This window comes from Fundulus heteroclitus, chromosome 16, assembly GCF_011125445.2.
Source record: "Fundulus heteroclitus isolate FHET01 chromosome 16, MU-UCD_Fhet_4.1, whole genome shotgun sequence".
Lineage (NCBI taxonomy): Eukaryota > Metazoa > Chordata > Actinopteri > Cyprinodontiformes > Fundulidae > Fundulus > Fundulus heteroclitus.
This window is the reverse complement of record NC_046376.1, coordinates 33,938,452-33,951,566: the sequence shown is the minus strand read 5'-3', so window position 1 is coordinate 33,951,566 and position 13,115 is coordinate 33,938,452. Positions and strand designations below refer to the sequence as shown.

The window sequence follows — 13,115 nt, the reverse complement described above, 5'->3', positions numbered from 1 at the left end:
GCATGGGAGAGAGGCTGTGTGGATATGCAGAACTCTGTCTTTATTTTCCAAAAGCAGATAATTGAAGGCTTCGCTCCGGTTTGGGAAGCAAAAGGAGGGACGAGAAAAGATGAAACTCTGTGACTGAGGGCAAAGAAAGGAGAGGGAAGCCACGTCCACAAGTATGACTCACCCTTCCTTCCTCCTCCCTCTCCTTGTGGTGCTCTTCCTATTTCTCCAAGTCCATTTCTCTCTCTCTCTTTGTCATTGAGGTCAAACTGAACCAAAGTCAGTATTCTATTAAAAAGGCTATTGTACATGTTAATAGCAGTAAGACTTGATCCTCATTGAATGCTAAAATCATGGCACTCCCACTGTGAAGGCAGCAGCACACATATGCATAGATACACAAACACTTTTGAAGTCCTTGCCAAAGTAAACTCAGACAGAGCTGAGGAGCAAGTCTGGCATTTAAATACATGTGCTGCGACAATTTCAACCACGAGAAGTAACTGTGAAGTAAGTCAAGATTAAATGTCAAGAAAAAAACTGACTTGATCCCATATGCTGAATTAACTGACACTTAAAACGTGTACAGCATAAAGTGAAGCAAACCCATGGTAAGACAAAGATTGAATACAATATCTATGCATGGTTTTCAATTATTGTGGTCTATAAAAATACAGTCTTAAAGTCACTGATTGGTATTATTTTGGTTCTAATAAATCTAGAAAAATTAATTAAAATAAATATTTTTTTTAATTCCTGACAGCATTTCACAAGATATCTTTTTCGTTATCTGAAATTAATTAGGCCTGTGATCAACTGGCGACCTGCCCAGGGTGTACTCCACCTCTCACCAATGACTGCTGGGGATAAGCACCTGCCCTCCCCACCCCCCAACCACCACCCTGCACAGTGTAAAATTAATGGAGGTTTGATTGTATTTTTTTCCTATGATTCAGGCATAGCCAATGTTTGGATACATACGACTATACAACAATAAAACAATTTTGACAGTCAGTCAATGTTTAGACATTTTTAAATAAGACTGACCATATTTGAGAATAAAGCACATTTAAATCACTCGGGAGTTCTTATAATGTTGACCACCAACCAGCTATATATTTATACTCAGCTTGACAAAGTTTCAAGTGAGTAATTCAGTTAAGTGAAGATGGGCTACGTACCTTAACACTGTTGAAAAATGCTTACAGAGACACAAAGTTTTTGCTTCAATCCAACTTTTTTATATCTTTGCTGTAGCTGCAGGAAAAACCTTAATACTCCTTGATAGCAGAGTTTAGTGACAACTGGGAGTTCTCTCTTTTGCCATCTGTCCTGCTGTCACATTTAAAAGTTGTACAGCAGAACACTGCATTGCGCACAAAGTTCTGCACATAAACATTCTGCAAGTGCTCAGGTATGAAATACTGTATAATTTCAGTTCATGTGTGAATGGTCTTCAGGTGTATACAATGTAACTTTTTGGGCAACATGCAAAACACCTTCTGTGACAGAAAATTACTACAACACATCACCCTAAAACAAATGATCTCCGCAGTGAAACATGGTGGTGGCAGCATAATGCTGTGGAGATGCTTTCTTTCGCAGAGACAGAGAAGCTAGTGGGGGTAATAGGAAGAGGGATCGAGCATACAGGGCATATTGGCAAAAATGTTAATTGTTATTTCATTAAGACATACACGGATCTATAAGTTATATAATTGTTATAGTGTTAAGACATAACGCCAACAGATTTGTAGCTGTAACTGCAGCAAAAGGTGGTTCTACACATTACAACTTCAGAGGGGCTGAACACAAAGGTAAGTCCCACTTTTTTAGATTTTTATTTCTAAGAAAAATGCATCAATTTGCTTCCATTTCACAACTATTGCCTACTTAGGCTTATTGTATTTTATGTCGCAATACTTCACATTGAGGTCTGTGGCTGTAACGTGCAAAAGTGTGAAAAGTTCAAGGGGCATCAATATTTTTGCAAATGACTAAACAATCTATTACCTAAGGGAATTGATGGCTTTCATTCAACTAATTGACATCTTTATATAAAAAAGACAAAGCAAAACAAACAAACAAAATAATAGAAAACAAAACAACAACAGTAACAAAGAAAGAAACAAAAAACAAAAACAGAAGACTTGAAAATTCTTGTTTCCACATGTGAGAAATGGCACACAAAAGGAAAGTTGATTGGGTCCTCTGGACGGGTTCTTCTTTGTTAAAATGTTTCGTCGCTTCTCCAGTAGATTTCTTCATTTGCACGACAAGGTTAAATGTAAGACTGAAGAAGTCCCTTGGAGAAGAGGCAAAACGTTTCAACAAAAAATAACCCATCCAGAGGACCTACTTAACTTCTGTTTTTTTGAGATGTATCAGGATGCCACACAAAATGGTCAGTCTTTGGGGAAAAGATGGTTCTACTCAAACAGTCGCCCACATAAAGACAGACTGAGAGATGAGGAACAAGCTTTTTAAAAAGCTCAACATCAGGAGAAGGAGACCCCTGGTCAACAGTGACATCATCAACCAGCAGCCAACCACCCCCTCGCAGTAAATGGTTAAAGTGTTTAGACGTTCCTGGATCATAATGTCTGACTCGAAAGGTCTGACAGTTACAAGGCTGTAGTTTTCTGTGTTGAACTGGGAGACAGAGAAGATGTAGAGGAAGCACAGGAATCAAATAAAGTGTGAAAAAAAGGGAACACAGAGCCTAATGCGAACAAATGGAAAAGAAAAAAGAAGCCAAGGAGAGGGAGAGGATTCTTCAAGACACATTATTCCCTATGTCAAGCTTTTTCTCTGCTTCCCTGCATGCAATGAAATATCAAGCCCTTCCCCCTTCTGCTGACACATACACACATGGACACAGCCCAGACAGGCTGGGGATGGAAAGTATGAGCACCGTGTCTCTGCCAGACAGCACTAGGAGAAATGATCAGCAGGAGGAAACTATCCAGCAATGCTGTGACTCAAGCTTCTCCATTCCATTCTTTAGCTGCTTAATATTTTCAGTAAAAAAAAAAAAACATTTAATTTGAACAAAACCAAAATGTAAAGTGGGGATGTAGAAATACACATGGCAAATAGTTAATGCCAGATAGTGAATGTTAACTTTGTATGTTACCTTTGGACATGGTTGGACTTAACGCTGTTATCTGCAAAGCTCATGAAGCTAAGAGGGAAGCTATCAGGAAAAGGGGGAGAAGAGCCAATTGCTCAGCTGTGTTATGAGATCAGTGAAAAGGTGTGGCAATAGCTCTAACGTCCTGTAATACAAACTAAAATTTGAACACTGTGTTGTTAGAGCAGATGAGGAAAAAAAACATTGGTATGTTGTTTATTACTTGGTACATATACATGGCTGGTTAATATATGAATATGGCTACTGGGAGTTGGTTGTCTGTCTTCTTTTTTTTCTGCTCCCTACTGTACACATCTCTGGTCTCCTCCCTGTCACCTTGACTGCCGTAGAACAGTAATCCCATGGTATGATGCTGCCATCTGCGTTTTTCCTTCTGTTTCTCAGATAATGGTAAACTTAGGATTTCATAACAGGAAGTTATTAGCGAGTTGGAAATAACAGATGTGGAATACCAACGAAAATGACAATGTTCTTTACCTAGCTATTTTCTGCTCTAAATAAAATAGAATCAGCTTCTTCTATAGTCCACCTACTAGCTAAACAACAGGTCTTTACCAAGTTTACATTTATTATCTTTATGGCTCAAGCTTGTGTAGCATATAGGCATAAACATACTCATGCCCAGACAAACTACACACTACACCTTTGGCCAGACTCTCATCTATCATCTGTTATGATGATAATGATCAGGTGGGCTTAACTGGTATGAAATAATAGCATACAGTCACAACATCATCCTGTTTAATGGAGGTAAAAGTCTCTTGCTTCTGCAAACAACGTAACAATCACACTGCCCACAGGCACTTTTATGTGGTTTATACAAATCTTTAAATTCCACCATCATTCATAAACTCTACCAAGGACGATGCTCGAATGCTGTACCGGTCTGGCTTCCAGGACACTATTTGTGTTTGATGAGTCTAAATCATGAATCCATGCATCCAATTAGAGATGTACTGTGAATTTATAGGCTTACACTTACTTACAAAAGTATTCATAACCATTGAACTTTTTCACATTCTCTTACATAATAACAACAAGCATTAAGTCATTTTATGAGGATTTTTTGTCATGGACCAACACAAAGTAGTACACAACGGCAAAGTGGAAGAGAAGTGATCCCTTTTACATTTTTTTTTTCTAATAACATTTAGCAAATAAAACTCTGGTTTCACTCACAGCATAAGAGTTTGAGCTATTTTGCAAAAAGAATGGGCCAAAGTTTAATTTGCTAGATTTGCTAACTTTTTTTTTTTTTTTACAGACTTTCAACTGCAATTTCTGCAAAATATTGTCCTATACAGTTGAAGCTGAATACAAACATACATACACGTAAGGTGTTTTATTAAAAAAATGTTTTACATTGATGTGCTCCTTTACATAGAATTACAATGAAACATGATGTGAATAAGTTCAAAGGAGATGAATGGATGTAAAACAATACAGGCCAGCTCAAACAGCTCCTGTGCCTTACAATAGTTAAGGGGAGTGGGTGGTGCTTCCTTACTCCCCACATTCAGCCTAGAAACTCCTCCTCAGTCAGAGGCTGGCCTGCAAAACCATGTAGCACCCTGCAGCTCCATTCACTGCAGTTTTTTTCCCCTACCAGTTAGCGAAAGCCAGACCTCTGGAAGAAAAAAAGACAGAGCAACTGTTACATTTGCGATTACACACCTTCTGTGCTGTGTCCCAAACAAAAACAAGAGTACTTCAGAGATCCTCAAGCAAACAGCGACAACAAAGTAATCCTGCAAAGTTTTAGTAGACCAATTCTCTAGGGAGATGGGACAATAAATGTCAGATGATCAACACGTTATGGTTCAGTTCTCAGGATAAGAAATGTCTGATGCGAAAGAGCTGTGTCTTAAATCTGAAGATATTAATATCTGCACGCAAGTTCCCCAAGTTATGTGAGCATGTACACAATAGATATCCCGTATCGGTCTCATCTGGTCAGATGAAACAGATACAGGAACTTTTGCCAATTGCAAAATGCTGTGTGGAGTAAACCTAACATCACATATTCTCTATTACATACCATCCCAGCCATGAAACATGGTGGTGGTAGTATCATGCTGTGGGAATACTTCTTCAGAAGGGACAGTGAAGCCTTTCAGATTTAATAGAAAGATAGATACAGCTTAAAATATGGGCTATGGTCAAAGAAAAACTGTTAGAAGCTGGAAAACATTTGAGACTGAGGTGGACAATTACCTTTAAACAAGACAACAGCCCAAAACTTACAGCCAGAGCTACGATTGGATGATTTAGATCAAAGCACATTCACCAGTTAGAACACAGGTAAGGAAATACAAATAGAACACAAGGAGTGTAAACACAAATCAAAATGTAAACTTATCAAAACTTGTCAGGGTTGATTTAAACCAAGATGTTATAGTAAATAATCTTTAAAAACGCAACACATAAACAAACCTGGGATATTAAATGTTTGCAGACTGCAGAGTAAAGATGAGGTAAGGCTAAATCAAGCAAACAAGAATGTTAACTGAAAATAGACTCAACTCTCTGGTGCAAATGGAGTTTTCACTCACTTTGCCGCAGTGATATAATTTCAAAGACACTTCTCACTAAGACTTTAGTCTTAAAAACTGATGTGTAAATGGAGTATACATTTTTTTAATTTGATAAGTATCTTTGTGAGACCATTGCTTTTTTATTGCATTGAAAACAAAAGAATAGAATACTTGTATTTCTCAAGAGATTATTTGATGATTTTGTTTATTCATTAGTCCAATATGACTTGAAAAGTGAGCAAATATTCTTACTGGTTAACGTTTTAATCCGAAGAGTATTTGTCTTTATCACTATTAAATTCTAGAGATTTTAAAATCTTTGTTTTCCTTGTCATTTATGAAAGCCTATCAGAAATTTGCTATCTAACAATTGTTTTCTAACCACACAGAGAAGGCACACTTTAAAAGGGCCTAGTCATGTACTATGACTTTATGAATTTCTAGGCCACTAGCTCTCTCTGATTGCATACAAAGGGTTTCCGACTTTCGCGGCCTGTAGGATTTTTGTATTTTTTTATTTCTGTGTTTTACACTTTGTTTTTGCTCTATTTGTTAGTAAACAAAGGGCTTTTGTGTATATTTACATTAACAAGACCATGTAACCAGAAATATGATATTGCACAGGCACGCAATGAGTAAACAAAGAGATGCAATGGAGCCTAAAGCCATATATACAATATTATAATGTATACATAGTATGTTTATTCTTACCTTCAGGGCTACAGTGGTGCAGGAGCTAGGAGTTCATCCTGTAACCGGTGGGTTGCCAGTTCAAACCCTGCTTTGACTCTCAGTCATTGTGTCTTTGGGTAAGACACTTCACCCACTTTGCCTGCTGTCAGTGGTCAGAGGTGGCACCAATAGTATTGCGGCCCCACTTCTGTCAGTTTGCCCCAGGGCAGCTGTGTCTACAATAGCTCACACCATCAGCGTGTGAATGTGTGAGTGAATGACTGAATGTAGAGTTAAATGTGTTGGGGTCTTCAGGACTTGATGAAGTGCGTTCATAGTGCAGGCCTTTTACCAATTTACCTATGAAAGATAATGCCAGTAGATCTGGTTTGTACTGTGAATTGGTTGGTACAAATCCACGCAACACATAATGAGGCGTCTTCTTCAAATCACCCCTCTATGCCACCTCCAATATGGCGGAGACGTCAACGTGTGATTCAGCGCTAAACAAGGTGTTTATGTATATGTCTGTGATGGAGCTGAGTTAGTCAGGAAGGTCCACCGGAGGTGCAAATAGAAAGAGTAAGTAACCATAACCCTGTAGATCAGGTTGGTTTTCAACCATGCTGAGTTGTCACTTTACTGCAAGGCATTGGAGGACGGTCTACTGGCTCTTACAGCAGCTACATCAGTTGTCACCATCTTGCTTTCTGATAGTTCCACGGTACTGCAGGCAAGTGGCACAACAAGCTTTATGTCTGCTGATCGCAGCGGGTACAAAATTCCTTTCAGGCTCAAAAAGGACTAAGTAAAGACAGTCAGGACAACTGCTTGGCATACTATATATTGTTTTATTTGAAGATGAATATATGCTTTTTGTGTTTTCTTTTTATGGTCAAAATATGTGACTACACCTCTTTGAATATGTTAAAGTTATAAGTCTTCTTTAAGTAATCAGAGTATCATTAATGTGTTTCACATCAAGGTCAAGTGTCTTCTTTTTTGCTAATCAAATTATGGTAACCCTATCAGCTTTGTGACATATTCTAGCCAAAAAAGCTGTGGTCTTATATGAGCAGAGTACTTTCTTCCACGTCTACTGTGCCCCCTACATGGCTTGTGGCAAACTGCAGCTAGGATTTCTTTTGGTTTACTTTGAACCAAGTCTTTCTTCTTGCTACTCCAAAAAAGATTTGCAGAGTGCACAACTAATAGTTGTCCTGTCAAAGATTATCGTTCCTGTCCTGTGGTACTGTACCTCTAGTATAAATTTAATATACAGTATGTGATGAAAGAAACTCTGTAGAAATGTAAATGTGGATCAACACTCAACAAATCCGCTGAAGCTTATAGACTTTATGAGGATTACCCAGCATTTACAGCTCTCAAAATAAACTCCTCTCCCACAGCATGATTTAAGGCTGATTTCCACTGATTCTTTTCTCCATCCCTGTCTTTAACTTTGCTTTTTCCTTTCACTTTTTTGACGCCCCAGGTTATGTGAGATACTTTAAATATATTCAGGTTTTTTTAATGGATTTAAACAGAAATGTTTTATGGATTTGATTGTTTTCTCTTTTTTCATTTGCATACATTCTCACAAAATATCAACTCACCATATTTTGTACCATTACCTCCTGTGACCTCTAAAATTTCTCGCTCTCTCTTTGTGTGTGTGTGTGTGTGTGTGTGTGTGTGTGTGTGTGTGTGTGTCTGTAAGAAGCAGAGAGAAAGAGGCAGACTGCCCAGCTTCGACGTGGCAGGGTGACGTTGCAAAACCTGCAGCAGACAAACCCCAGAGACTGGCTGGGAAGCAAGTACAGAGAGACAAAGAATGGGAGGGGAAGAGCACGGAAGATGGACTCCACTTTTGTTCAGGTTATTTGAACTATCTGGAACTTTATCTTTTTTTGAAGTGCTGCCCTACATAGACTTTTAAAATAACTCAGCACAATGCATTAAGATAAAAAGAAGTACTTGAATTTTTTTTTATCAGCTCATAACATTGAATTATCTTTTTACCAGCAAACCTGGAACAAGATAAAAAATAAATACTATCATTCAGCATTATGAATGCTTGTATCTCTTTAAATCTGGTATTTAGAGGACTGACTGTTGACGTCTGAGCCACAACCAATTTCCATCTACTGAATAAAAGTGAACCTACAGTCTCAGTTATTGTTATTCATTCCTTTGAAAACCTAAAAGAACTGGACTTAATAACATTACATAATTGGTCTGTACATTATAGGACTGACAGCCTGTCCAGGGTGTGCCCTGCCCCTCGGCCATTGAACGCTGGCTGAGGGGAGGGAGCAGTGTTTATAATATTGATAAAGCAACTAACTGTTGAGCATCTTTAAATGTTTAATTCATGGTCTAATTTGTTTTTTCATAGGGCGGTCAGCTGAAAGCTGGCGAGGCGAGCCATCTGTGATGCAGCAGCAGCGGACATGTCCATGCACGTCCACGCATTTTTAAAATTAGGTGATATGTACAGACACCAAACAAATATTTTGAGTTTACATAGCTAACTTCTGGCCTAGAGACCTTTTCATAGTTACTTTTATGTCACAGAGAAGTGTATCATATCCAGCTTTTCACTACTCTCCACCATTGCGGTTTCCATTTTCTTTAATCCACAAGGAATCATGGGACAGGGTGGGCCACCGGACCCATCCCTCAAATCAGGGGAAAAAAAGGCACATTTATCAGCTGCATTAAAAGGAGCGTCAGCGCATTAATTCTCCTTAGCGGTACCTGACCAAACTCTAAGCTCCTTGCAATTCCTTGAAGCTCTTGTCCTCTGACTAACGTCAGTTTCCTTATTCCCCCAAGATACTCTCCTGTAGGGAACCTGACCTGGACCGCTCTCATTGTCCTCCTCTGATGATCCATGGTGTCAGTTTCAGTTCTGAATCCCAAGAGCCTTCCGGCACTCCTGTCCATCACTCCTCCATCACCACTTGGCGTCCTCGCCGACCTCCACCTGCCTATTCACCCTCCAACATACTCTACCACTTTCTGTACCTTTCCCAATATCTACATTCTCTGAAAGTCAGACTCTGCTAGCACTATCACACTCTCCTGCTTGTTGTCGGTGCTCAGTCTGGTCTCCTTTCTCTCCACAGTAAATAACCAGAGCCTTCCCAGTCGCCGTGCTATCTGTTCCCAGTTTCCCCCCGTTACCATAACTCACACGACTCAATAAAACTCTTAAACTGATTGCCTGCCTCTGTGTTTGTTGCTTTCAGGGTCAACATGGAAAAACAAGATCTGACAGGCAAATTGGTTCATTCCAAAGATCTGGTCCTACAGCACAATCAGAATAATGCTGTGTAGTTGCCTGGAGGACTGTGACCATTTATACATTAGGGAAACAAAGCAGCCACTGGCCAAAATGATGGCCCAAGACAGAAGAGCATCATCAGGATAAGATTCTGCAGTTTACACTCCTCTGCAGGCCAACAGTCACTCTTTTAAGTATGAAGATGTTCTCATCCTGGATAGGGAAGAACGCTGGTTTGAGAAAGCAGTAAAGGGAGAAATTATTTTTATCTGAGCCATCTTTAAACAGGGTGTAGGCCTCCAGGTCCATTTGTCCCCCTCTTACAATGGTGCAAGTATGACTCAGCCCTCTGGGAACATTAAGTGGCCATCAGAGCACTGACAATCAATTGGTAGGCTGATGGTCCTCTTTTGCATGTGATCAACCAGTTTTGATAGTCACGTTTAACTTGTTAAGCCACTATTCAAGGGTACTGCTTGTAACACTGAGTTTACCTGAAACTCCCAAGACTAAAAAAGTCTCTTGGAGAAGAGACAGAACCTGTCAACTAAGAACATTCCATCTAGAGGACATACTTAACTTTGTGCTTTTTCTTTCTGGATTATTGAGATGCATCAGGACGTTTCTTACCATCCCACAGTGAAGAGGTAAAGTGCCAAGGCAGAACAGACAAAGACAGATAGTATCCTAACTTTAAAGTATCAATCCCTGAAGTGCACAGCACATCAAGATATTTACTAGAGTTAAAAGGAAGATAATAATTCAAACAAAATGGAAGTTCACAGGGTATATGTATGCATAGCAATAAAAAAAACATGCTTCACTTCATTCAATGATGGTGTTAAGCAGGTGATCAGAAATGCCTGACATGCCAAAACATTCTATTTTGTTTTCGTTAGATGAGAACCTTTGTTTTTTTCTTTTTATTCAAACAATGTCTAAGGTGCCTCTACAAAATTTAAGAGCTGCCCTGTCCATCCAGAATGCCTGGATTACTGGGGTTTACTACTAATGGATGAGCATCTTGATTATTCTTTTACCTCTTCACTTAACAACCATCAGGTTCTTGGCTGCCTCCCTTACTTTGGCCTTTCTTCCCCAATTACCCAGCTTGGTGAGGCAACCAGATCAAAGAAGGTCCAGCTGGTTCCACACAGCTGGTTTTGGGAACCCGAAATTAGCCAGACACAGAGTTAACGTTATAAAAACTTTATTGAAAAAGATGAGTTACTGGCCGGTGAGGCAGGCGACCAGAACCAGACTGACCAGGGGTTGAAGGCAGTGACAGTACAAACCAGAGAAGCAGGAAGGGGCTGACCAGAACAGATGTGGACTGAGGAACCAACAATATAGGCAGAGCAAGCAGCTGGAACTCACTAGGAAACAGGCGGACTTGTGCAGCATGCAGACACTGGCAGCTTTCATCAGTGAGGGATGAAACAGGAACGGCAAAGAAAAGTCCAGCTGGCTGAGCACACAGAAAGTGGTAGAGGTAGGGCACATGATGGAAGATGAGATGTTCTGGCAGAGAGTGGATGACCGAGGCAGGTATAAGTAGGCACGTGAACAGGCGAGCAGAGTTGACTGTAATTAGTGCAGCAGTAGTACAGTAATACAACCAGAGCTGAGTAGAGCTGAAATGTGATGTGAACAGACTCATGGTCACTGATTGGCCAAGGGTGAGGAGAAACAAGAAGGTTTTCGCTGAGGCTGAAATGTTAAACTGAAGAACAACATTAATTTTAACAATAATTTTAAGCACCACCATGCACAGTGTGGGTATAACTGAAAAATCATTTTACTGTTTACAAGCCTACACTCACGCCTGAAGGAAACTAAAGAAAAGAAAAAGGACACTTCAGCTTTCTATGCACAGACGGACACGTTGTGTTTAATAGTCTAAAGCAGATCTGCGGTTCTGTGAAGCTTTCTTTCATTTTACACGGAAAGCTATCAAGTTTTCTCGCTAAAGAATGTTTGGTTCAAAAAGTTGTTCACAGTTAATTGTCCCTGATCAAGCCACCGTGTGCGGGAAGAGGGGCTCAGGGAGAAGGCAGAGAGGAGCTGTCACCGCTGAAAGGGGGGCTATAAAAATAATTTCGCTGTTTCAAAAGTCCACAGTTTTGCACTTTAAAGTCCTTACCGTCATCACTCTCACCATGGCTGATGTAAAAACTTCCTCACAAAGCCCTACATTTTGAAGCAAACTTTGGAGCAGATGAGACACTATGGTCTCTCCTCTCCACTTCTTTTACATCCTCATACCTGAGCAGGGATAGAGAAGCTGTGCCTCATTTATTAGTTCAGGCTGATCTGTGACCCAGATATTTATACTTAAAAATACATTCTTTGTCTTTTTTTAATTTATGTTTTTATTCACAAATATTTATTTTCTATTCTTTACCATTTCTCCCATATTTCTTTAATGTGTCAATGTCATACAGTAATGTATAATAGTGGCAGAGTGCACCATACTGGCAGGTGTTCGCCACCTTCTGGGTCTGTAGAAAACCAACAGGAGGAAAGTAGAACTGGGGCGGGGCAAGTGGAGACATGGTGCTACAAATGGCAGTGGAAGAATGGCATAATGATATGCATGGGATTGGTTTTCTAATTGAGAGATTCTTTTGAACATTTATGATATTTTAAGCAAACTGTTTTTACCTTGTCATTTGTATTCTGGTGCTCTGAATAATTTCCAAATGTATTGTAGGTAATATAATCAAAAATGAAAACCTACTTTTATATAGCAAACAGGCTTAAATTGGAAACAACGGGACTTTCGTTTACTTCTTTGCTATTGCGATGACCTGGATAACCGGGAATTTGCACAGGCATATTTTTTTAATATAGTTTGGATGTATTTCTGATTTTGTATGATTCTAGGGTTTATAGCCATTTCTTATTGGGGGAACTGTAGATAAAATGTCTCAACATAAAGAATGTGTAACAGGGAGAGTTAAACTTCTTTCAGAAAGCCTACGAAAGACAGAAAACCAGACAGAAAAAGAGAAAGAAAGCCTTGCTCCAATGTGGGAAAAACTGGGTAATATTTTCTCTCTTTCTCTCAGTTTCTCTTGATGGCCACTTAATCTATCCAGTGTGTGTTTGACACATGAGGGGGAGGAGAAAGCTCAGAAAGAGGGAGAGAGAGAGAGAGAGAGTGAGCGAGCGAGCGAGCGAGCAAGAGAGAGAGGCAGAGAGGGTTTGCATTCTTTTCCATTTACGTAGGTCAAGGCTTCATGGAGTTATTGACCACTGCATGCAGAGTCTGTGAGAGTGCATCTGTGTGTGGGTGTGTGTGTGTGTGTGTGTGTGAGAGAGACTTGATCACCGAATGAATTTGTTCACATTTTTAAGTACACCGATCGTTCATTTGATCAGTTGTGAATTTGGTTATGTCTGTGATCGCAATGGTCGGATCAAGCTTTTTTTTCTTCCACTTTCTTCGTTCGTTTAAAGAGTTGGAGCTATTTCT

At 39.6% G+C, this 13,115-nt stretch overlaps 1 long non-coding RNA gene across 2 annotated transcripts in view; it reads left to right on the top strand.

The window, feature by feature from the left end:
- Positions 1-9,687, top strand: part of LOC118566426 — a 44,019-nt gene extending 34,332 nt beyond the window's left edge. For both annotated transcript variants that reach the window (XR_004932999.1, XR_004932998.1), the window contains 2 exons: positions 8,072-8,226; positions 8,747-9,687. This is a non-coding gene — a long non-coding RNA (uncharacterized LOC118566426). The remainder of the gene's footprint in view (positions 1-8,071; positions 8,227-8,746) is intronic.
- The last annotated feature ends 3,428 nt before the right edge of the window (positions 9,688-13,115 follow it).